The sequence below is a fragment of the Magnolia sinica genome, chromosome 17, assembly GCF_029962835.1.
Source record: "Magnolia sinica isolate HGM2019 chromosome 17, MsV1, whole genome shotgun sequence".
Classification (NCBI taxonomy): Eukaryota; Viridiplantae; Streptophyta; class Magnoliopsida; order Magnoliales; family Magnoliaceae; genus Magnolia; species Magnolia sinica.
The window spans coordinates 20,516,939-20,542,555 of record NC_080589.1 but is presented as its reverse complement, the minus strand read 5'-3'; positions in this window follow the sequence as shown (position 1 = coordinate 20,542,555).

Sequence of the window (25,617 nt, the reverse complement as noted above, 5' to 3'; positions counted from 1 at the left end):
TGTATCATAGACACAAAATTACTTAATGAAAATGAATGTACGGTAGAAAAATTAGAGTTAAAATGAAATTTCACCTATGTATTCACGAATTCAAAGGAAGATTGTTGGAGAATGAGCGAGCTAGGGCTTTTTTTCCAACTCATATCTCAGTTGTGGAGATGAACGAACAAGATTATAAGATTTCAACGCCAATCACCGATGTCGAAGATGGCGTCTCATATAAACAAGAGGAAAAGCACTAGAAAAATAGGCTCTTAGAAGAGGAGTGATGAAATGAGGTAACAAAACTCATTTGGGTTTTTTATAAGACTTTTCCTTTGGAATGGTTTAAAACCATTCCAAATTTGAAACGACCTAAAACCATTCCTAAACGAAAGAGGAACGAAAGAGGTAGCCATAACAAATTTTTGATTTTGGTGTAGTGTATGCTCAACCCATGTTGGGCATGGGCCGAGCTCAAAATAAAGCTTCAAGTCTCAGATGGGATGAGATAGGACAAAACCCAATCCATTATTAGCCTTAGTTGTATGCTTAGGGAGAGGAATAAAGAGATGTGAAAGTGGTTAAAAAAGAAAAACCACTATTGGGGATTAAAAAAATAATCATTCCATGAGGTGGGCCTATTAAGTATTGTTTGCCATGCAATGCCAATGTGTTAATCTTAACCGTTAATGTAATTATCTTGACTGTAAATCATGATGACCATAACTCCTATATAGATATATGATTAATTTCATTAACTAGTACGAAAATCTTAAATTACATGTGTATATGGGTTAAAGGAGAGGGATTCCTATATAAAATTGTGGTAAAGACCACTTTAGTTGAAGTAGGAATATGCCAATATGTCCTAGAGGGGGGTGAATATGAATTTTTAAGAATTTTATAATAGTTTAAAATCCTATCACTCTAATCCTAACAATAAGCATATATTAGGATTACTCAAGAGTAACTCTACTGGCTTCCAAGCCCGGTAGAGGATCCAATCACAAACTATTTGAGAGATAAACAATATGCAGACTAGTTTATGATGGATATGACTGTAAGTATGTGTGTGAGGTGTGATCTCAAATGATCAGATATAAAAGTATTTAAGGAAATCACATAAATAAATGAAAGACAAAAATAATCTCAAACATAGTCATTTTTATAGTGGTTCGACTACTTGTCTACTCCACTCCCGATAACCGCACTCAACCCTTAAGTGTACCGGATTTCACTAAGGAGGTTTCACATGGTTCACCCCAAACCCAAGGTTTTAAATCAGGTTCACCTTTAACCTTTACAACCTATACCTAGGCTGACTATTTATGCTCCCACGAGCAAGGGTCAACACATCGCACCTAATTTTAGGCACACTGGCCAAAGATCCACATAAGGAACCTTACTGTTTATGCTCTCACGAGCAAGGGTCAACATAACGCACCCACTTTTAGGCACATTGGCCAAGGATCTTCCACAAGACCCTAAATGTTTATGCTCTCCACATAGCAATGGTCAACATAACGCACCCACCACGTACACTCCCACTGGAGGCCTCCTAGAGGACTTGCAAGGGGTGAGAAACACCTTAAACCCAATCCTACAAAGGATGATTACAAGGGTCCTCTGGACTCTGATAACTTACAGATAAGCAGATGAGTCCTTTTCAGCTCATTGTCGAAGATCTCCTCCTTTGTTAATGAAGAGTCTTCTGCTTCCTTGAACCGCAACTCAGAAGATATACCAATGCATGGCGACGGGTTGGGTTAAGGTTATGATGGAATCCTACTCTCAAATATTTTCCTATAAAGGAGATAGAGTGATTCCAATCATCTATACATTCAAGGTATACCAGCTTAATGACTTGTCATTAAGATGGTAGCTGGAGGATCCTTGAATGCGGAAGTTCATTCCCCAATCCGCTCTATTGAATATCAATGATGAGGGTGGATTGGAGGATGAACTCCCTTGAGAGAAAGGGCTTTGGGTATATGATCTAAGGTTAAACACACAAAAGCACTCTCTTCTTTCTTACCAGCAACTAAAGATAAGCTCTCTATATATAGGCAAAAAATTCTAACGGATATAAAACAGTCACATTTATGACAGAGTTCGATATCATCGAGCAGGGTCGATATCATTGAGCGTATACTCTCAATTACATCGAATGGTCGCTCGATGACACAAACTCAATATCATATGTTTTTGAAACTTTTTGCCAACTAGTCGAGAAAATTGAGACAGGTGTCGATATCATCGAATTTCGAACTCCGATAGTATCGATACGAGGTTTGATTCCTCGACATTTGAAAATGAGAGAGGCTTGCTTTGAAATATTTCAGGTTAACAGATATGATCGAGGTAAACTCGATATCATCGGAATTTGAATGTCGATGATATCGGTAGTCGGGTCGATGCATCGATAAATCCAAAGGATTTTCCAGTCAAGCTTACTAGACAGTTTATGTCCATTCTCGATGCAATTAACTTGGCCTTGATATCATCGATATTTGAATATCGATTCTATCGAGTGACCCCCAATACAAGATAAAAACCACCTGAAAATATTGCTGGTAAACTGTGTCCATGATCGATATGATCGAAGGCCTTCCGATATCATCGGTTTTTGAATTTCGAGGATATCGAGGAGTACTTCGATATATCGAAGGTCGTTATGATTTTCCATAGAAAAATAGGGACACAAACTCTCTGCTGTCGATTTTATCGAGTTAACTTCGATAGACTCGAGTTTTAAATATCGATGATATCGATAAGGGTATCGATACATCGATAATTCCATCTAGATGAATATGTGGTTATTGGACATCTTTTGTCCTCACTTCGATGATATCGATTGATCATCGAGGACATCGACAATACTTCTTGATTATATCGATCATTCTATCGATAAATCGACAAAGGTAGAAAACTTAGAGATTTTCTGAATTTGTAAAAAAGTTTTCTAACCCAAAAATCCTATGATATTCTAACCAATTTTAAGGGTTTTATTTACCTAGTGTTTTGGGACATGGGATGTGAGGCTTAAATTTACCTGTGGTGAGTTCGAGCTCACATCCAATTGAGGCAAACGGTTGATTGATCTTCCTATGGAGCTTCTCTGTCTGTGGACTCAACGCTCACGCTAATTGACAAACCAGGGCACTTTCACTACAGTTATCCTTGGAAACTTGAGTTTGAACATGATAGGCACTAGTAAAGGGAGAGTTGTATTCTATGGATCTTGGTACCCTATTGTTCAATGACCACCTAACAAACTATGAGACAAACTTGTGATTATAATTCTTATATAGTCATCCTATATCAGGGAACTAATGACGAATCGGGATAAAAAGTCTCTATGATTGGTTTTGATGACAAGTCATGTGCCTAAGATTTACCCTACACATGAGTATAAGTGTATTATGGGAATATCTCTTGGTATTGGACATGTTCGACACATGCATTGGAGGATCAAGACCAAGCTTTATACCAAAAAATCAATGCATGTACTTTAATTAACTTTATATGTATTAGCTTTGGTTAATCCTTAAACCATGTGGTGTATGGGGAGTTTAAGTTCCTTATGTAGTGTGCTTTGGCTTGCTTCACAAAGTCAATTGTAGTGGCTCATTTGTGGGTGTTGCTAGTTTCATGCATTTGAATATGATTGAGGTCCATACACTACAAGAAATTGGCTTTTTACCGACGAACTTATTTCCGACGAAATCAATTTCGTCGGTAAACATGACTTTCCTCGACGAAATAGTCGGCAAAAGATTCCCGCAACGAACAAATATATTCTCACCACCATTTACAACGACAACCTTGAAACTTTTCCCGACGAAATTATGTATTGTTGGTGAAAATTATTTTGCCGATGATTATTTCATCGGTAAATTTATTTTTTCCTGACAAACCAAATAATTCGTCAGCAAAAGATCCCTTGGTGTCCTTTCTGATGATGGAGAGGCTATTTTTACTGACATTATATAATATTGTCGGTAAAGGAACTTTTTACCGACAAAATAAATCGTCAGTAAAGGAGTTTTTTACCAACGAAATAGATACATTGTCGAAAAAAATGAACAGTGGACATATTATTTCACTTTGTGTGGTTGATCATAGATATTGAGTTGTAATTTTTGTTTTTGGCATAGCTAATAAGTATATTTAAAAATATATGTACGGAGTGGATGGGGTTGATAGAGCACGGGTGGGCCCAAATATTTTTCAATCCTTTTACTGACGAACTGTGAAAACTATCACCGTTGAACAATTTCATCGGTAATAATGTTATGTTTTAAGTCAAAAAATTTCACCCAATTCTCTCCCTCTCTCTCAACCGTGTCATTTGCTCCCTGCTGCTGCCTCTCTCTGTCTCTCAATTTCTCGACCCTCTATCGTTTGCTCTCTCTCTCTCTCTCTCTCTCTCTCTCTCTCTCTTGACCCTCAACCATGAGGCAGCTAGTTCCACTTCGCCCCTAGCTAGTTGCGACAACGACCAACCCTCTCCAATCGTCTCAGGTATCTCTCTCTATCTAGCCACATCTCTTCGATGCTGAAGATAATTAGGGATTTTTTCTCTTTTGTTTTGTAATTTTTGAATCCATAAGTAGGGTTGTGCAATGGTGAATGTAATTGGGGATATTCGAATACCTAATTAGGGATTTACAAATTTCAATCCGTAATTAGTATTGTAGGATCCAAATTAGATATTCATAACTGAAAATGGTTTGGATGCCTGTAAATGGTTTAAGCTGTAAATGATTTACAGCTTGTCTGTTTGGCTTTAAGCTGGCATTTGGATAGCTTGTAAATGGTTTATATCCTGTCTATCTCTACGTCAATCTAATACAAGACCGTTCAATCTAATACTATGTCAAACAATCACTTGCCCTAAAAGCTTGAGTGATTAGAGAATGATGTATCAATATATATATCAAGGGACTTAACATGTTGTGCCACCCAACTGTTTCTATTTGTGGCTACTTGAGTTTTGACATTTAATGGTTAACACAAGGTAGTGTGCCTGACAGACAGATGGGGGTGGGTCTCATGAAAGCTCTACTACTTTTGGCATGGGAAAGTAACCCTGGTAGCACGAGCTCTACCAGCACAGCTCATGAAATATTCACCCTCTGTAATCTCCAAAATAATTCTTTCAAAAGTATCAAAAATACATTCAGCCTATTCTTAGTATTATTATTATTATTATTATTATTATTTAAATATGATGAAAAAAACACCATATTTTGAGTACGAAATCAAGCACCGAACCTGACTATGAATTCCAGCCCAATCACTATTAACTAGGCCCGGGATTTGCATTGTGCCAAATTAAATTGAGTTCGACAATTCGGATATCCGCAAGACCCAATTACTCATTGACAACCCTAATGGTGGTAGAGATGGATATACACCCTGCTCCCCTACACACGTTTAGTTATACAAAAACCTATTTTACTATTTTCCAATAAAAATAGCTGAGAAATGTCCACTGATAATATAGCACTACAAGTTATGATGCTCTTAGTTGCATTGGGACGTGTGGACAATCCATCAACTGATCTGGACCATCATTAGGTCTATCGTCCATTCCATTGGCTAACATGCAAGAGTCACATTGTTGGGACTATCCTAACCATCCAAGTTACATCTAGTAAAATGGATGTTCAAGAATGCTTCTATTAATTAAATTAGGTCAAATTAACAATTTGGCCATTTATGTATTGGGCCAATCATGGATTTCTTATGGTTTGAAAGGATCACTTCCACCAAACAATCTTCACCATCCCAACCATTGCTTGGAAAGTGGAAGGCAAAAAAAAAGAATGCTAATTACCGACGAATCACATCACCGGATCATTACGACTTTTTCCACATAGCCCATGAAATGTATTCTGGACATGATGGAGAGTCCAGATCGGTCGATTGGGTTGTCCAAGTATCCTAATGCAGCTAGGAGCACCATAATTAGGAGTGCTCTGATAGATAAGATATATGTGCAGCTCATGCCGCCTATCGTTTTCTCTATATATAATATGCATGAAGTGTTTCATTAAAGAGATTGTGAGGCAAATGCTTTGTGAAACTTATCATAATAATAACCATATATATGATGTATGCTTTGTATGTTTATTGAGTTGACTTATATTGCAAGGTCATATCAAAATTTATGCAAATCCAGTGCTCATGTGAGTTACAATAGGAAAATATAAATTTGGGCAGTATGCTTAATATGTATTACATTTTTTCCTTAAATTATTATTGTGACTTGTTAGTGTATAGTTGTGACTTATGATTGTGATTTGTAAGTTAGATAATTAGTTACCCATATGAGGATTTCTATATGACCATACATAGATATGGTGTATTTTTGGTGGCATAGAAATCTCTCAAATTGTCCCATTTTGGACAGTTCAAGGTTAGATGGATAGTATGCTTTCATATAATATATTTAAATGTTCACGCCTGATCCGCGGTCCATCTCCTCGTTTCTCTCTTGATATGTTTCTTCTGTTCCGTATCCAATGCCAAATATCTTTACATTGCTTTAGATATTTGGCATCAGAATGTAATGTAAGATTAATTTATCTAGAAAGGCATGGGGAGATGCTACCAGATTTTCGGCATAAACGTTTAAATAGGAATATGAAAGTATTACAATCTATCCAACCTTAGATGGGTAACTAATTTAGGATTTAATTGTTACTTGTAAGTTAGATAATTAGTTACCGGTTTGAACGGGGGTCCCTGGAAGGTGGGAACCGTTGTTATGACCATGATGAAACTGTCCGTTTCCTATGGACAGCAATATGGGTGGCCTGGCCATTTGGACAAGCCCGTGTTTATGTATTAGCTTGAAATTGATGGAGTTGTGCAGCGGAGCTATCCGGATGTTGAGTAGGGGTCCTTGGAAGGTGGGAACCACTGATATTTATTTTTTCCCTTCATCAATATCTGTGTGATCTTGTGAACAGGTTGGATGATAAATAAACATCACTACAAGCCCTAGAAAGGTTTCAATGATGGAAATCATTATACCCACTGTTTCTTGTGGTATGGTCCACCTAATTTTTAGATATGATTCAATTTTGGTTTCAACCCCTTAAATGATTTGGAAAAGCAGATGGACGGTGTAGATAAACTATATATATTTATAGTGGGCCCGACTGAGCATACTGAGTAACTCAGGACACAATCCGATTTCAAACGTAATTAGCTTAGTGGGTTAGGCCTTGACTGTGGGACCCAACTCGATCTATGTGTTGTACATCTATGTCGTCCATCTGCATTTGCAGCAGCTCATTTTAGAGGATGTCCCAAATTGAGGCACATCCAAAGATCAAGTGTGGATCACACCACAGGAAAACAATGGTGATTGAATGCCTATCGTTAAAAACTTCATCGGGCCCACTATAATATTTATCTGGCATCAAACATATTGATAAGGTCAAACAGATCCCTAAACCTAAACCTAAACTCAAAAACCTAAACCCAAACCCGATCCCAAACCTGAACCTGAATTCCTAAACCTAAACTTAAACCGAAACTCAAATCCCTAAACCTAAACCTACACCTAAACCTAAACCTATAACCCTAACCTAAACCTAAACCTAAACTCAAAAACTTAAACCTAAACCCGATCCTGAACCCGAATTACTAAACCTAAACCTAAACCGAAACTCAAATCCTTAAACCAAAACTTACACCTAATCCTAATCTCAACTCCCTAACCTAAACCTGAACCTAAACTTGAAAACCTAAACCTAAACCTGATCCCGAACCCGAACCCGAATCCAAATCCCTAAACCCTAAGCCTAAACCTAAACTTAAACCTATACTCAAATCCCTAAACCTAAACCTACACCTAAACCTAAACCTATAACCTAAACCTAAACCTAAACTCAAAAACCTAAACCTAAACCTGATCCCAAATCTAAACCCGAACCCAAATTCCTAAACCGAAACTCAAATCCCTAAACCTAAACCTACACCTAATCCTAATATCAACTCCTAAACTAAACCTAAACCTAAACTTGAAAACCTAAACCTAAACCCGAACCCGAATCTGAATCCCTAAACCCTAAGCCTAAACCTAAACCTAAACCTATTCTCAAATCCCTAAACCTAAACCTATAACCTAAACCTAAACCTAAACTGAAAAATCTAAACCTAAACCCGATCCCGAACCCGAACCCGAATTCCTAAACCTAAACCTAAACCTAATCTTAAATCCCTAAACCTAAACCTACACCTAAACCTAAACCTATAACCCTAACCTAAACCTAAACCTATTCTCAAATCCCTAAACCTAAACCTATAACCTTAACCTAAACTTAATTCACTTAACTTAAACCTTCACCTAAACCTAAACCTATAACCCTAGCCTAAACCTAGACCTAAACTCAAAAACCTAGACCTAAACTCAAAAACCTAAACCTAAACCCGATCCTAAACCCGATCTCGAACCCGAATTCCTAAACCTAAACCTAAACCTAATCTCAAATCCCTAAACCTAAACCTAAACCTATAACCCTAACCTAAACCTAAACCTAAACTTATTCTCAAATCCTTAAACCTAAACCTAAACCTATAACCTTAACTAAAGCTAAACCTAAACTTAATTCACTTAACTTAAACCTACTCCTAAACCGAAACCTATAACCCTAACCTAAACCTAGACCTAAATTCGAAAACCTAAACCTAAACCCGATCCCGAACCCGAATTCCTAAACTTAAACCTAAACCAAAACTCAAATTGAAAAGGCCTAGCTATATGTCCTAGAGGGGGGGGGGGGTGAATAGGACAATGCCAAATAAAACTTATAACAGTGGAATTAAATAGAATATGATAACCAAAGTAAATCACAATGCAGGAAAGAAAAACAGCCTCAAAATTCAGATCTTGAGAGGTTGATACAAATGTTGTTCTAAGGACAACCTTACACCAAAAACCAGAGTTTATGGTAGGACAACCTTATTTCTAGAAAGATCTTTGTATCAAATCTCAAATCGAAGAGGAATACAGAATTAAATACAAACTGAATTGAAATAACTTGTAATTACAAATGTATTGTTCTAGGGACAGCCATACACCATAAAAATGGCAGGGCAACCTTGCTGGAACAACTTTTAAAAGAAATTAAAATATCAAGCGATAAAGGAATAGCAGAAAATAAATTCTAAACTATTACAACATTCTCACAATGCTTGAATTAAATGATTACAACATTCACCACCATACATACATCCCACAAAAGAATAATTAAATATTAGAAGAATAAATCATTCAACCACAACACAAGGGATTATAGTGGTTTGCCTGTGTGTTCACCAACTATTAAACAACAGCCACACAAAATGCTACTCCACTCCTAATATCCTCACACAGGGGATATTAGCGTTCATTAAAAATAGGTTTTCCCAGGTTCACCCAAAACCTTTACAATTGTGTCTTTGTATGTGGGCTTACACAATTAAAAAAATCGCACTTCTGAGTTTTCCTGGCTCTCCTCAGATAACCAATACAACAAGATTTTTCTGGCAAATCTTGAAAGAAACCAAAACAGAAAGGAATTTACAATTAAATGTAAAATACCTGATTATCTCCTTCGTTGTAGCAGCCCGGTAGAACCAAGTCAGAGTAGATGATTGAATGTCCAAGTTCAATGTCCAGTACTCAATTACAATGGTTCTAATTCTAATAGATTTTAAATTAAACCGAATAGGGCTTGCCTTAATTGATTTTGATTCCAAAGAAAGGGAATAATAATTCCTCTTATTAAATCAGATTGAAATAGCAGAAACAAAATCAATTAAAATAAAGCTAAGGAAAGAGAATATTAAATAAGCACACTTAGCTTAGATGGAGCACAGAATTATCTCTCAGAAGTTCGACGAAGATTGGCTTGAATAGATTAATTAATTCGATGATTTCTTCTGAGATTCGTGTACTATTTATAGGTGAGAAGATCGTATCTTCGACTGGTCTAGGGAGCTCTTCGACTAGTCGAAGCAATAACAGATATTTGAAAGATCTGGCGGGATAAGCTCTGACCGTTCTACGACTGGTTGAAGGTCACCTTCGACTGGTCGTAGGTCACCTACTACTGGTCGTAGGTTTCCTTCGACTGGTCGAAGAACCTATAACACATCGCTAGATTTCGAGTCGAAGATTTACGACTGGTCGAAGATGCAGTCGACACTGTTCCTACGACTAGTCGAACAGATTCCTGAACTAGTCGAAGCCTAACAGATTTCATCCGGAATTTGTAACAAACTCACGACTGATCGAGGAATTTCTTAGACTGGTCGAAGCAACTCTAGGACTAGTCGAAGAAGACCTAGGACTAGTCGAAGAACAGACCAAACTCATGTAAAATAACATTCGACTTATGTATCCAGAATGACCTACTTCTAAGGTCAACCTATGGTCAGTCAAACCTCAACTATGAAGTATGGACATTGAAACATTAAGAACAAGTGACCTTGAAGTATGAGCCTTGAAGTCTTGAGATCTTTACAAACGGCCTTGTACTCTTCTTGAAGTCTTGCAGCTTGAGTCTTGTCTTGTGAGCAGTTCTTGCATTCAAGATTGATCCTTGTACTTGTGAAATTTGCTTGATGTGAGCTTAGCTTGTTCATGAATGTTGATCCTTGAGAGAGCTTCACTTATGCAAGTTATATATATAACAGTGATTTTGGCACCACAAATTTGACAACAAACAGGGATATAAACTATAGCACTTACAATCTCCCCTTTTGTCAAATTAGTGACAAAACACATAACCAAGATAAACAAAAAGTAAAACAACTGGTTAATACCTGCAAATCAATATTCAATATTATTCAATATTCAACATTCAACCAGTTTCATTCAACAAGCTCAAACATACTCCCCCACTCCCCCTGAGTAACATAATCAATGCTACTCCTCTCACAATCACATCGTTAAGAACAAACCATTCTCCCCCTTTTTGTCACAATATGACAAAGGAGAACTAAATAAAGGAATATATGAGAGTAAACATGAGGAGTTATGAGAGTATAGCAAAAGAGTGATAGAGATACTCAGCATTGCATTACATAGAATAAAATCCAGCATAAAACATAGATAGTATCAAACTCAAAGTCAATCAAGTGCTAAGTTATAAAGTTATTACAGACCAGAAGACTCATATAAACTACTCAGAACCAGAACCAGATGATGGAGCAGGAATAGAGGGATCAAGTTGGTGCATGCCTTTGTTCAAGCGCCTAAGATATTTGCACATGTACTTGAATTGTAAATCATGAGCAACAGACATGTTTTCCAACTTTACATTTATATTCTCAACTTTACCCTCTAATGCACTCAGATGTGCATCAACATCAGATGGTACAAAATCTGGATCATTTGCTGAGTCAGAATCCAGTTCCTCAAAAATGTCATCCATATTAATGTCATCACCAGCTTCTTCATGACCACCACCACCTTGTTCAGGAAGGAGATCCAACTTCATCTTATTGATATTCGTATTGTTGAAGATCAGATGATGGATAGGTGCCTCATCAACCGACATATCGACTAACATATGTGTAGCCAATACAGTCATTAAATAGGTAAAAGGAATGTCACTATGACCAGGATGGAATCTAAACTGAAGAATGAAATGACAGATTAAGGATGGCAAACAAATCTGAGTACCATTGGAAATAGCATGGATAACACGAACCATAAACGAAGTCAAGTCAGATTTATTACCCGAACGAGGATACAGATTAGACACAAAGATTCTGTGGAGAATTCTGTATTTGGGTAACAAACACCTTGCGGGGAGCGCATTCCCTTTTTGAGTCCATTGAACATCCATGTTGCACAAGTCTCTAGTAAGCATGCGTTTTTCAGACATTGAGGGTTTATCAGTTAAATTATGAATAGGAATACCCTCATCATTCACAGGAATGTCCATAAGGGCTGAAATTAAATGACGATCAACGTCAAAAGGCCCTTCTCTAGTAGAAATTTTAAAAGTTAAATCATCCTGTGAGAAAGTACTAATACATGTAAACATGGATTGGGCAATGGACCGGTATGCAGGCCCACCCCAATGTAATAAGTTAACCCAACCTACAGCTTCAAGCATAGGAAGGATGTCAAAAGGTGCAATATGATTAACATCAACAGGATGTTCAACAACAACATTACGTGATCTAATGTCCCTAACATATGATGGATCATCATTGGGAACAAGAAGATGATGTTTAGAGATAGCGGTCGATCTAGAGGAAAAAGAAGGACCACGTGAAGTAGTTTTTCTACCTCTAGAAGCCATTTGCAACAAGGATTTCAAGGAATAAAGAAGTTGTAAAGAATTTGAGAAGTGGGTTTACACAAAACAGATTTTTCAAAATCCAAACCCCAATTCTCATTGAAATTCAAAATAGAAAGCTTAATGCTTGAAAAGGAAGCAAACTAGCACAAATCTGCAAGAAAAAGTGATTTGGAACACTAACCTTAAAGAACAAGAAAGATGGGTTCGACAAGTCGAAGCTCGGCTCCAAGGAGAAGAAAAATGAAATGAGGAAGAAAGTAAAAATCTCCAATTTTAAGTGAAACCCGAGTTCTACGACTGGTCGTGGGTATCTACGACCGGTCGTAGGACGACTGGTCGTGTATACTCACGACTGGTCGAAGAAACCCCAAAAATTCAAATTTCTTTCAAATTCTACAAAAATTGGAATTCAATGTAGCAAATATATACACTATAATATAAGTAGGCATAAATAATCAATTTAAAATGCACATGCCAAGATCAAATTTCATCTTTTTGAACCTGCTTTTATCGAGAGGTTTTGTGAAAATGTCAGCTCGTTGATCTTCAGTAGGAATATATTCTAGAGATATAACTTTTTCTTCTACTAATTCCCTAATATAATGAAATCTAATGTCAATGTGCTTAGTACGAGAATGCTGAATAGGATTTTTTGAAATATTTATCGCACTGAAATTATCACAATGTAATAACATAGAATCCTGTTTAATTCCATAATCACTTAGCATTCGTTGCATCCAAACAAGCTGTGTACATGCATTACCAGCTGCGATATACTCAGCTTCAGTTGTTGAAAGTGATATAGAAATTTATTTCTTACTAAACCAGGAAACTAGACAATTTCCAATGTAAAAACAACCACCACTGGTTGATTTTCTATCATCTAGATTACCAGTCCAGTCAGCATCCGAGTACCCAGCTAATTGGACACTAGTCTCATGAGGATACCAGATACCGAGATTTACAGTACTTGCGACATATCTAATAATTCGCTTGACAGCAATCAAGTGAGATTCTTTTGGATCAAATTGATATCTTGTGCAAATACCAATACTTAGAGAAATATCAAGTCTACTATCAGTTAAATATAACAAACTACCAATCATACTCCGATAAAGTTTTGAGTCAACATTTTTACCATTAGAGTCTTTTGAGAGTTTCAGGGTAGTACTCATAGGAGTATCGAAATTCTTGCCATTCTCAAATCCAAATCTCTTTATTAGATTCAAAGCATACTTAGATTGAGAAATGAATATTCCTTCAGGTTGTTGCTTTACTTGCAATCTAAGAAAATAAGTCACAACCATGCTCATTTCGAACTGTGATTTCATCAAATCTGCAAACTCAGTAGTCAAGTCAGTACAAGTTGATCCATAAATGATATCATTAACATAAATTTGTACCATTAAGATATGATCATTATGTTTTTTAACAAACAGAGTTTTATCGACAGATCCCATTTGAAAATTATGACTTAAAAGAAATTTTGTTAGTTTCTCATACCATGCCCTAGGTGCTTGTTTTAATCCATAAAGTACCTTTTTAAGCCGATATACATGATCAGTATTTTTGGAATCTTCAAAACCCATTGGTTGTTCAACATAGACTTCTTCATGTAAATCGCCATTTAGAAAAGCACTTTTCACATCCATCTGATAGATCTTTATCTTTTTAAAACATGCAATGGATATAAATAGTCTGATAGATTCAAGACGTGCTACTAGTGCAAAGGTTTCATCAAAATCAATCCCTTCAATTTGAGTATAACCTTGTACCACTAGTCTAGCCTTGTTTCTAATTATATTTCCACACTCGTCAGACTTATTTTTGAAAATTCATTTTGTTCCAATGATGTGTTTATCTTTAGGTCTTGGCACGAGATACCAAACATCATTTCTTATGAATTGGTTGAGTTCATCTTGCATCGCAACAATCCAGTTCTCATCAGCAAGAGCTTCTTTTACGTTAGATGGTTCAATTTGGGATGTAAAACATACATAATTACATATATCCTCAAGTTGTCTACGGGTGCGAACACCGGTGAGAGGGTTTCCAAGAATTTGTGTGGTTGGATGATCTTTAACAGTCCTCAACTCAGAATCAGTCTGATTCGATGAAGTATCGGGTTTATCAATGATTAGTACATCATCATTATCTGAATTAGAAGTTGGTGTGTTTAAGTGATCATCAATGACAACATTAATGGATTCTTAAATCACACCAGTCCTTTCGTTCAGAACCCTATAAGCTCGACTGTTTAAGGAATATCCTAGAAAAATTCCTTCATCACTCTTCGTATCAAATTTTCCCAAATTTTCACGATCACGTAAAATATAGCACTTGCTGCCAAAAACTCGAAAGTATTTAACAGTAGGCTTTTTATTGAACCACAATTCGTAAGCCGTTTTATTTTTATCTTTGCTAGTGTAGACTCGGTTAATAATATAGCAAGCTGTGTTGACTGCTTCAGCCCAAAGATTTTAGCGAGCTTCATGCTATTCAACATGACATTAGCCATTTCTTGAAGCACCCTATTCTTTCTTTCTACAATTCCATTTTGTTGTGGAGTTTTGGGAGCAGAGAATTCATGTAATATTCCTTGGTCGGTACAGAACTTCTCAAAATTGCTATTCTCAAATTCAGATCCATGATCACTACGAATTTTACTGATTTGAGAAGATTTTTCAGTTTGAATCCTTTTGAGAACTTTTCTTACTTCTTCAAGGGTTTCAGATTTATCCCTTAAGAAGACTACCCAAGTGAATCTGGTAAAGTCATTAACTATTACCAAGATATACTTTTTCCCACCACGACTTTCTGTTCTGGTGGTCCTATCAGATCCATGTGGAGAAGTTCGAGTGGTCTTGATGTGGTATTTGAATTCACCTTTTTGTGTGAGTTCTTTGTTTGTTTGCCTATCTGGCACTCACCACATATTTTATCTAATTTCTGAAGTTTGGGTAAACCTCTTACAAGTTCTCGTTTGCTCAATCTATATAAATTTCGATAATGTACATGTCCAAGACGTTTGTGCCATAAATCAGTCTCGTCTGTATGGACCATGTAACATGTTTGATTAGATGAGCTGGATTCGCTAATAATATAGCAATTTTCAGACGTTCTACGTCCAGTTAATATTACAGAACCCTTATTGTTTAGAATCTCACAGCTTTGATTAGAAAACAGAACATTATGGTTATTATCACATATTTGAGATATACTAAGCAAGTTATGTTTTAAGCCTTCAACGTATAAAATATTTTTAAACACAGGAAGATTAAAAAGTTGAACCGTACCTTGGCCTATAATCTTACAGTTGCTACCATCACCAAATGTGACTGAACCATCAGTCATATCTTTCAGATCCGTGAATAAAGCTTTGTCACCTGTCATATGCCTGGAGCATCCACTGTCTAGGTACCACTTTGAATGACTTGTTGCTTTGAAAGCAGTGTGAGCAACCAAGCAGGTAACTTTAGGAACCCATTTCATAACTGTTTTAGGTTTAGGAACATAGTTGGTCTTCTTTTGTGTATATTTGTAGGAATGACCTATAGAGTTAGATTTTAAGAGCTCCTTGAGTAAATCAACTATCTTTTTAACTAGTGGATTTCGTTTCTGATTAAAGTTGACATGGCTGCTTCTAGGTTTTTAAATTTCTAGAAAAATCTTGATAAGTACTTTTCCCTTTTGAGTTTGAGGACTCTCCTTTAACAAACATAGGAGGAGTATACTTTTGTTTAGGAGGTATATTTTTATCATAGCCCAACCCGGATAGATCGCCACATTTTCTTGATCCGGATAAAAGTTTCTCTAACTTTGGATCACCTTGGGCATATTTCCATGTGTCCTTTAAACTCGAAGAGAAGATACTTTAGTTTTAAGTTTCTCAATTTCAGATTTTAAATCAATAATTAGGGAGTTTTTGAATTCCAAATCGCATTTTGATTTTTCAAAACAATCTGAAATTTGTGATTTTTCTAAGACAAGTGATTCAAAACAATTTTTGAGTTTAGAAAACTTTTCTTTTTAAAGTTTAAGTTTGACAGCAATTTTACAACTTTCCTTATATAGGGCATTGTAAGCGTCTTGAAGATCATCTTCATTTTCACATTCACTATTCAGATTTTCTTCACTTGTAGAGTCATTATCTGAAAATGTGAATTTGGCTAGAGTCATAAGAGCTTTAACCTCATTGCCCGACTCAGTTTCAGAATCTTCTGATTCAGAAGAACCTTCAGAATCAGATGATTCATCCCATGTAGCCAACATACCCTTCTTCTTGGGTTTGTCCCTTTTAGGACATCTATTTGCTAAGTGCCCACATTCTTGACAGTTGTAACATTGACTATCTTTCAAAGATTTTTGAGATTTGGGTCTAAACTTCTTTTTATCATCTGACTTTTAAAATCTACCCTTTTCTTGCTTTTGAAAATCTTGTAAAATTTCTTAGCTAAAAGAGCCATATCATCTTCTGAATCAGAATTTTCTTTTGAATTACATTTAGAAGATTTTAGTGCGATAGATTTACTTTTAGGAGCTTTAAAGTTTAACTCATAGGTTTGTAGTGAACCAACTAGTTCTTCTACCCTCATATTATCCGTATCACGAAGTTCCTGTATCGCGGTTACTTTAGAATTGAATCATTCAGGAAGTGAGCGTAATATTTTTGCACACACTTTACTTTCTGGAATTTTATCGCCAAGACCCGACATTGAGTTTACAATGTCATTCAATCTAGTGTAAAAGTACATAAACATTTCATTTTCCTCCATATGAATTTCTTCAAATCTGGTTGTGAGGAGTTGGACTTCAGATTTTTTTACAATTGTAGTACCCTCGTGTGTCATTTCTAATATATCCCAAGCTTGCTTTGCAGTATCACAGGAAATGATTCTTTTGAACTCATCCGGTGATAGTGCGCAAGTAATTGCATTTAGTGCTTTAGCATTTGCACTACTCTCACTTTTCTGAAGAGTGGTCCATTGGTAATATGGTGTGACTTTCATTGATTTTGAACCATCAACCCCAGTAACTTCCATGATAGGAGGATTCCATTCAGTCACTGTGGCTTGCCACACATTTTCATCCATTGATTTGAGGAAGATCCTCATTCTGGCTTTCCAATAGGCATAGTTAGAGCCATTAAAGGGTGGAGGCCTTGTGACTGAAAGGCTATCAAAATTTGACATCTTAAATAGCTTAAATCATTAGCTTAGAAATTAAATCCAAGAATAAAAAGAGCTATTAGGCTCTGATACCACTTGAAAAGGCCTAGCTATATGTCCTAGAGGGGGGGTGAATAGGACAATGCCAAATAAAACTTATAACAGCGGAATTAAAAAGAATATGATAGCCAAAATAAATCACAATGTAAGAAAGTAAAAAAACCTCAAAATTCAGATCTTGAGAGGTTGATACAAATGTTGTTCTAAGGACAACCTTACACCAAAAACCAGAGTTTATGGTAGGACAACCTTATTTCTAGAAAGATCTTTGTATCAAATCTCAAATCGAAGAGGAATACAGAAATAAATACAACCTGAATTGAAATAAATTGAAATTACAAATGTATTGTTCTAGGGACAGCCATACACCATAAAAATGGCAGGGCAACCTTGCTGGAACAACTTTTAAAAGAAATTAAAATATCAAGCGATAAAGGAATAGCAGAAAATAAATTCTAAACTATTACAACATTCTCACAATGCTTGAATTAAATGATTACAACATTCACCACCATACATACATCCCACAAAAGAATAATTAAAGATTAGAAGAATAAATCATTCAACCACAACACAAGGAATTATAGTGGTTCGCCTGTGTGTTCACCAACTGTTAAACAACAGCCACATAAAATGCTACTCCACTCCTAATATCCTCACACAGGGGATATTAGCGTTCACTAAAAATAGGTTTTCCCAGGTTCACCCAAAACCTTTACAATTGTGTCTTTGTATGTGGGCTTACACAATTAAAAAAATCGCACTTCTGAGTTTTCCTGGCTCTCCTCAGATAACCAATACAATAAGATTTTTCTGGCAAATCTTGAAAGAAACCAAAACAGAAAGGAATTTACAATTAAATGTAAAATACCTGATTATCTCCTTCGTTGTAGCAGCCCGGTAGAACCAAGTCAGGTAGATGATTGAATGTCCAAGTTCAATGTCCAGTACTCAATTACAATGGTTCTAATTCTAATAGATTTTAAATAAACCGAATAGGGCTTGCCTTAATTGATTTTGATTCCAAAGAAAGGGAATAATAATTCCTCTTATCAAATCAGATTGGAATAGCAGAAACGAAATCAATTAAAATAAAGCTAAGGAAAGAGAATATTAAATAAACACACTTAGCTTAGATGGAGCACAGAATTATCTCTCAGAAGTTCGACGAAGATTGGCTTGAATAGATTAATTAATTCGATGATTTCTTCTGAGATTCGTGCACTATTTATAGGTGAGCAGATCGTGTCTTCGACTGGTCTAGGGAGCTCTTCGACTAGTCGAAGCAATAACAGATATTTGAAAGATCCAGCGGGATAAGCTCTAACCGTTCTACGACTGGTCGAAGGTCACCTACGACTGGTTGTAGGTTTCCTTCGACTGGTCGAAGAACCTATAACACATCGCTGGATTTCGAGTCGAAGATTTACGACTGGTCAAAGATGCAGTCGACACTGTTCCTACGACTGGTCGAACAGATTCCTGAACTAGTCGAAGCCTAACAGATTTCATCCGGAATTTGTAACAAACTCACGACTGATCGAGGAATTTCTTAGACTGGTCGAAGCAACTCTAGGACTAGTCGAAGAAGGCCTAGGACTAGTCGAAGAACAGACCAAACTCATGTAAAATAACATTCGACTTATGTATCCAGAATGACCTACTTCTAAGGTCAACCTATGGTCAGTCAAACCTCAACTATGAAGTATGGACATTGAAACATTAGGAACAAGTGACCTTGAAGTATGAGCCTTGAAGTCTTGAGATCTTTACAAACGGCCTTGTACTCTTCTTGAAGTCTTGCAGCTTGAGTCTTGTCTTGTGAGCAGTTCTTGCATTCAAGATTGATCCTTATACTTGTGAAATTTGCTTGATGTGAGCTTAGCTTGTTCATGAATGTTGATCCTTGAGAGAGCTTCACTTATGCAAGTTATATATATAACAGTGATTTTGGCACCACAAATTTGACAACAAACAGGGATATAAACTATAGCACTTACACAAATTCCTAAACCTAAACCTACACCTAATCCTAATCTCAACTCTCTAACCTAAACCTAAACCTAAACTTGAAAACCTAAACCTAAACCCGATCCCGAACCCGAACCCGAATCCAAATCCCTAAACCCTAAGCCTAAACCTAAACCTAAACCTATTCTCAAATCCCTAAACCTAAACTTACACCTAAACCTAAAGCTATAACCTAAACTCGAAAACCTAAACCTAAACCTGATCTCGAACCCGAACCCGAACCTGAATTCCTAAACTTAAACCTAAACCGAAACTCAAATCCCTAAACTTAAACCTACACCTAATCCTAATCTCAACTCCCAAACCTAAACCTCCTAAACTTGAAAACCTAAACTTAAACCCAAACCAGAACTCGAATCCCTAAACCCTAAGCCTAAACCTAAACCTATTCTCAAATCCCTAAACCTAAACCTACACCTAAACCTAAACCTAAACCTAAACTCGAAAACCTAAACCTCAACCCGATCCCAAATCCGAATCTGAATTCCTAAACCTAAACGTAAACCAAAACTCAAATCCCTAAACCTAAACCTACACCTAATCCTAATCTTAACTCTCTAACCTAAACCTAAACATAAACTTGAAAACCTAAACCTAAACCCGATCCCGAACCCGAACCCGAATCTGAATCCTTAAACCCTAAGCCTAAACCTAAACCTAAACCTATTCTCAAATCCCTAAACCTGAACCTACACCTAAACCTAAACCTAAACCTAAACTCGAAAACCTAAACCTAAACCCGATCCTGAACCCGAACCCGAACCCGAATTCCTAAACCTAAACCTAATCTCAAATCCCTAAACCTACACCTACACCTAAACCTAAACCTATAACCCTAACCTAAACCTAAATCTAAACCTATTCTCAAATCCCTAATCCTAAACCTAAACCTAAACCTAAACCTATAACCTTAACCTAAACCTAAACCTAAACTTAATTCACTTAACTTAAACCTACACCTAAATCCAAACTTATAACCCTAACCTAAACCTAAACCTAGACTTGAAAACCTAAACCTAAACCCGATCCCTAACCCGAAACCGAACTCGAATCCCTAAACCTAAATTTAAACATAAACCTAAACTCAAATCTCTAAACCTAAACCTACACCTAAACCTATAAACCTATAACCCTAACCCTAACCTAAACCTAAACTCGAAAACCTAAACCTCAACCCGATCCCGAACCCAAATTCCTAAACCTAAACCTAATCTCAAATTCCTAAACCTCAACCTACACCTAAACCTAAACCTATAACCCTAACCTAAACCAAAACCTAAACCTATTCTCAAATCCCTAAACCTAAACCTATAACCTTAACCTAAACCTAAACCTAAACTTGAGAACCTAATCCTAAACCCGATCCCGAACCCGAAACCAAACCTAAATCCCTAAACCTAAACTTAAACCTAAACCTAAACCTACACCTAAACCTAAACCTATTCTCAAATCCCTAAACCTAAACATACACCTAATCCTAAACCCATAACCTTAACCTAAACCTAAACCTAATCCTAAACACGATCCCGAACCCGAAACCGAACCTAAATCTGAATCCCTAAACCTAAACTTAAACTTAAACCAAAACCTACACCTAATCCTAAACCTATAACCCTAACCTAATCTTAAACCTATTTCTGTAAACTGACTCTAATCTTTTCATTGTAAAGATGGATAAGAGTTGGATGCGAGCTAAGAACAGGTTTAACCCAGAGTATAAACAAGGGGTTCAAGAGTTCATGAAATTTACACGATATCGGGAAGATTCAGGCAATAGGATTAGGTGTCCATGTCGAAAATGCAAGAACATGGTTCATAAGACTTTAGACAAAGTAGAAGATGATTTTTTCATAGTTGAGATTGACCAAGGTTACACTTGGTGGATCTATCATGGTAAAGATTTCCACCAAAGAGTTGAGGCTACTGAAGTCCTTGCTGACCCAATTATGCCGAATGACGAGGATGAAGACGTTGACAAAATGCAAGATATCATAGGGAATATGTTAAGGGGAGCAATTGTGGATATTGATTTTGCAGCAACAAGTAGTAGCCAAGATATTCATCCTATGGGTGATGTCGAATAAGAAAAGTTTAGTAGGTTGTTGAGGGATGTGCAACGTCCACTTTATCCAGGGTGTGCGATTGGACAGAAATGATGTGCCACCTAATCATGTTGATGCCTCAATAATACATGACATTGTTAGAGATGATAGCGGTTTCATTAATAACGATGTTGCAGACGAGAATAGAAAATATTGATCAGCGATAGTGATGGTGAAAAAGAAATAGTCTTAAGCGATAGTGATACAGACGATTATTATTAAATGTACACATGATTTACATATCATTTTTTAATTCGAATAATTTGATTATTACATGTATACATGTTTTACAAGTCATGATTTATTCCTTTAATTGACTTGTTTATAATCAACATTTGCAGTTGAGTCAATTTCTGATCATGTCCTCCTCAAACCAGAGTGTAGCAGAAGCACGCAGCATACTTCATCAGCTATTGCGGATGGACTTTCCGGCCCTATCTTCTTCTGGTAGGGCCAACGAGATACCCGGTCTGGTCGATGAGTGTAGGGAGGAATATATCGACGATGACTCAGATGAAAGATTATACAATCTCAAAGAAATTCCGAACCTGATAGAGGAATATAACCGTAGAAAACTTCGTATGGAAGATGCGGTTTTGTCACTTGCACATCTGAATAGTCCCAAGAGACCAGATTTCTCCTATTGTGACTGGCATGTTGGCTGTAATAATGCCGAGAGCTTCACACAGCTTGACATATACTTCTGCTGCGTACGATAACTTCGCAGGGAGTACTTTGGATAATTGATCCGAAGTTGTTTCGTATTACAATGAAATATATGTATTTAATATAGAATGACAATGTGTAATGAAATTTCTAAATTTTACTAGAATATTTTTTATTTTATTATATTCTGTTTGCATTATAATGTAATGGTCTAATCATCTCTCTAAGCATAAGCACAAATTCATTCTACCATCAACACTACTTGTATAATATTTTAGTATATTCCACTTGCACTATAAAGTTTATTGTATTTATTATATTGATGTTCATACACTTGTACTGACATTGTTTAAATTTATAAGTTCGTAGTTCGTACATATTCAATCATGGTACCAGGCAGGAGATTGGGTCGTTCGCGCACTGGATCTACCCCTTCCACCAGTGATGCGACGAAGACAGCATCAACGTCACATGTTACATCACAGGCGTCTGATCCCTTGGTTGCGTATACACCCGGCACTGCATGTAAGTCTAGACATACATTTCTTTTAGTGACTTCTATTTATGTTTAGACTTACATATTTCTTTTGCGACAGTATCGTCGATCAGCCGACGAATACGTGGACCCACGCGTGGGTTAATTTTAGAGCGACTTACGCGAGAGGGTAGGGTGACGGTAGAGTTCCCACAAGACTGCCTTAAACTTGTTGGGGACAATGTCAGGTTGTTTACGTCGGAGGTCGGTGTCTTATGCCGATATCTGATCCCCGCCACCACCCCCCTTTGGGAAGACGTGACAGATGATGTGTGGCAGCTCATCTATCAACACCTTACGGTAAATTTTAGCAAATTAAATTTTCTTTTGTGAAAGTTTATTTACAGTTAAGTTATTTTCTTAATAAGTTTATTACCTTAATATATTATTTACAAAACTGCAGGATAAATTTGTCTTAGATTTGAGTGTTCCGTACATTTCTCATGTCGTCAACGACATGGTCAGGAAGCGATTCAAGGAGTACTAAGGTGAGTTACACCAGCGGTATAAGCGGTATAGGACCCACAATGAGGTCGTACTATCCGCACCGCCACACATGACTCGCGTGACTATAGACGACTGGTGGATACTCTGCGAGAGATTTTTGTCTGAGGCTTTTCAGGTAATATTTACATATTTACGATATCTTAATATAACAATTAAATTCATAATTAATAACAATATATTATGAATAATGTGTTCAGAAGAGGAGCAGAATAAATTCTGCGAACAGGGAAAAGTTACTAGTGAACCATGTAACTAGTTCAAAGTCATTTGTACGACATCTTTACGACATAGTAAGAAATTACTGGTGATTATTAAGTTGATATATTCTTTCTATGCATTTATATTAACTCTATTGTCCTTTCGATTGCGCAGCAAGATTCCGTCACCAGCCAGGAACCTGGACCAGTAGACCTCGAGGGACTCACTGTTAGCAGGCGATAGGATCTTGGCTTCATCCAAGAGCCAGCGAGAATTGGGTAAAAATTCTTACATTGTAAAATTTAATTGCATTGATTTATAATAATGTCGTTCGTTATGAAAATTTATATGTTTTCATTACAAGCAACGATGGACACCATACACAGTCAGCCCACTCCCGATGGTAGTCAGCAGAGTGAGCCAGATATCCTGATCGAGGTGCTTGGCACCCGTTCTGGATATGTGCGTGGACTTAGCCATGCTGCCAAGCTCATGACACCCGCTAGAGCTGCCTCCAGCCGATCCGTCGCTGGGGAGAGCACCCTATGCCGAGCTGATATGGCAGAGAGAGAGGTTCAGTAGCTACTGGTCGTCATCGATGAGATCAAAGAGCAGCTAGAGAGGCAGAGGGAGGAGGAGCAGAAGCGTAAGAGGAGGAGGAGCAGAGGCGTAGGGAGGAGGAGGAGTAGAGGCGGAGAGAGGAGGAGAGGCGACGGGAGGATTAGGAGAGGAGGATTGAGGAAATGTGAGTGGAGCATGAGTGACGGATGCAGGAGATGTTTCAGGCCCTCACTGCACGCTTTGCCACTGATGCCCCACCACATCTACCTTCATCTTCATGATTTTTTATTTTATTTAAGATTTATTTTATATGCGAATGTTAAACTTATATATTTGTGCGATGATGAATGTAGGTTGTATATGGATGTGGATAAGATTATTTGTGTATGGATGGATGTGGTTTATGTTTGGATGGATGTAGTTTGTGTTTGGATGGATGTAGATGTGAATATGATGAAAATGTATTGTAACAGGTGTATTTACAGGTGTATATCAAGAATTTTTTCATGAATTTTGAAAATAAATGAAACTGTGAAAGAACAGACTATTACCGACGAAATATTTCGTTGGTAATAATAAGTCGAAAACTTATATAGACGAAATATTTCGTAGGTACAAATTAATACAAAAATTTATACCAATGATCTATATATGAGATATACCGACGAATTATTGCATCGGTAATAGCGGGCTTATGCCGACGAACATACTCGTCGGTATTATTGTTTTACCGATGAACGAACTCATCAGTAATGTCGTTAATCCACAGTTTTACCGACGAAAATATTCGTCGGTATAAGTTGTGTTTACTGATGAAATATATTATTTTTTCCTACCAAAAGTAACATGTTTTGCCGATGATTTTAGTCGTCGGTATTTGTTTTACCATTGCCGACGAAGTCATATTTCGTCGGGAAAAGCCTTTAGCCACGGTCTTATTGTGACGATCTTTCCGGCGAAAGATTTCATCAGTAATAATCATTACCGACGAAAAAAAGATAAAATAACGACAAATAATGTCGTTGGTAAAAGAGCAATTTCCTATAGTGATATGATCCAATAAAGGATCCATAGGCCTCCCAAGGACATTCTTATGACTGATATTGGGTAAATTTGATCATTTATCAAAAAGCCTTTTCACTAATACCAATACCCAAAAGTTTCAATGGTTTTACAGGTGTTTTCAACTATTGATTTTTTATTTTAACCATTAAAAATAGATTTAACGCGCTTGTTAGTAATTTGGACGATTGAGATCTTATAATTCATAGCTTAATTTACATGAGAATTGGATCAAGGATGTATGGTCATGTTCAACTAAGTGATGAAGTCAATTTAAGTACATGATCAAGTGTATTAGGGCTAAGCCTGACAATGGTCTGAGCTTGGAACTAGATTTTAATCGGGTAATATCGAATCTTCTAATCAAGTCTGTTAAAAAATTTATTTTGCTCAAATCAGGCCTAGCCAATTGCCAACCTTACATAGGG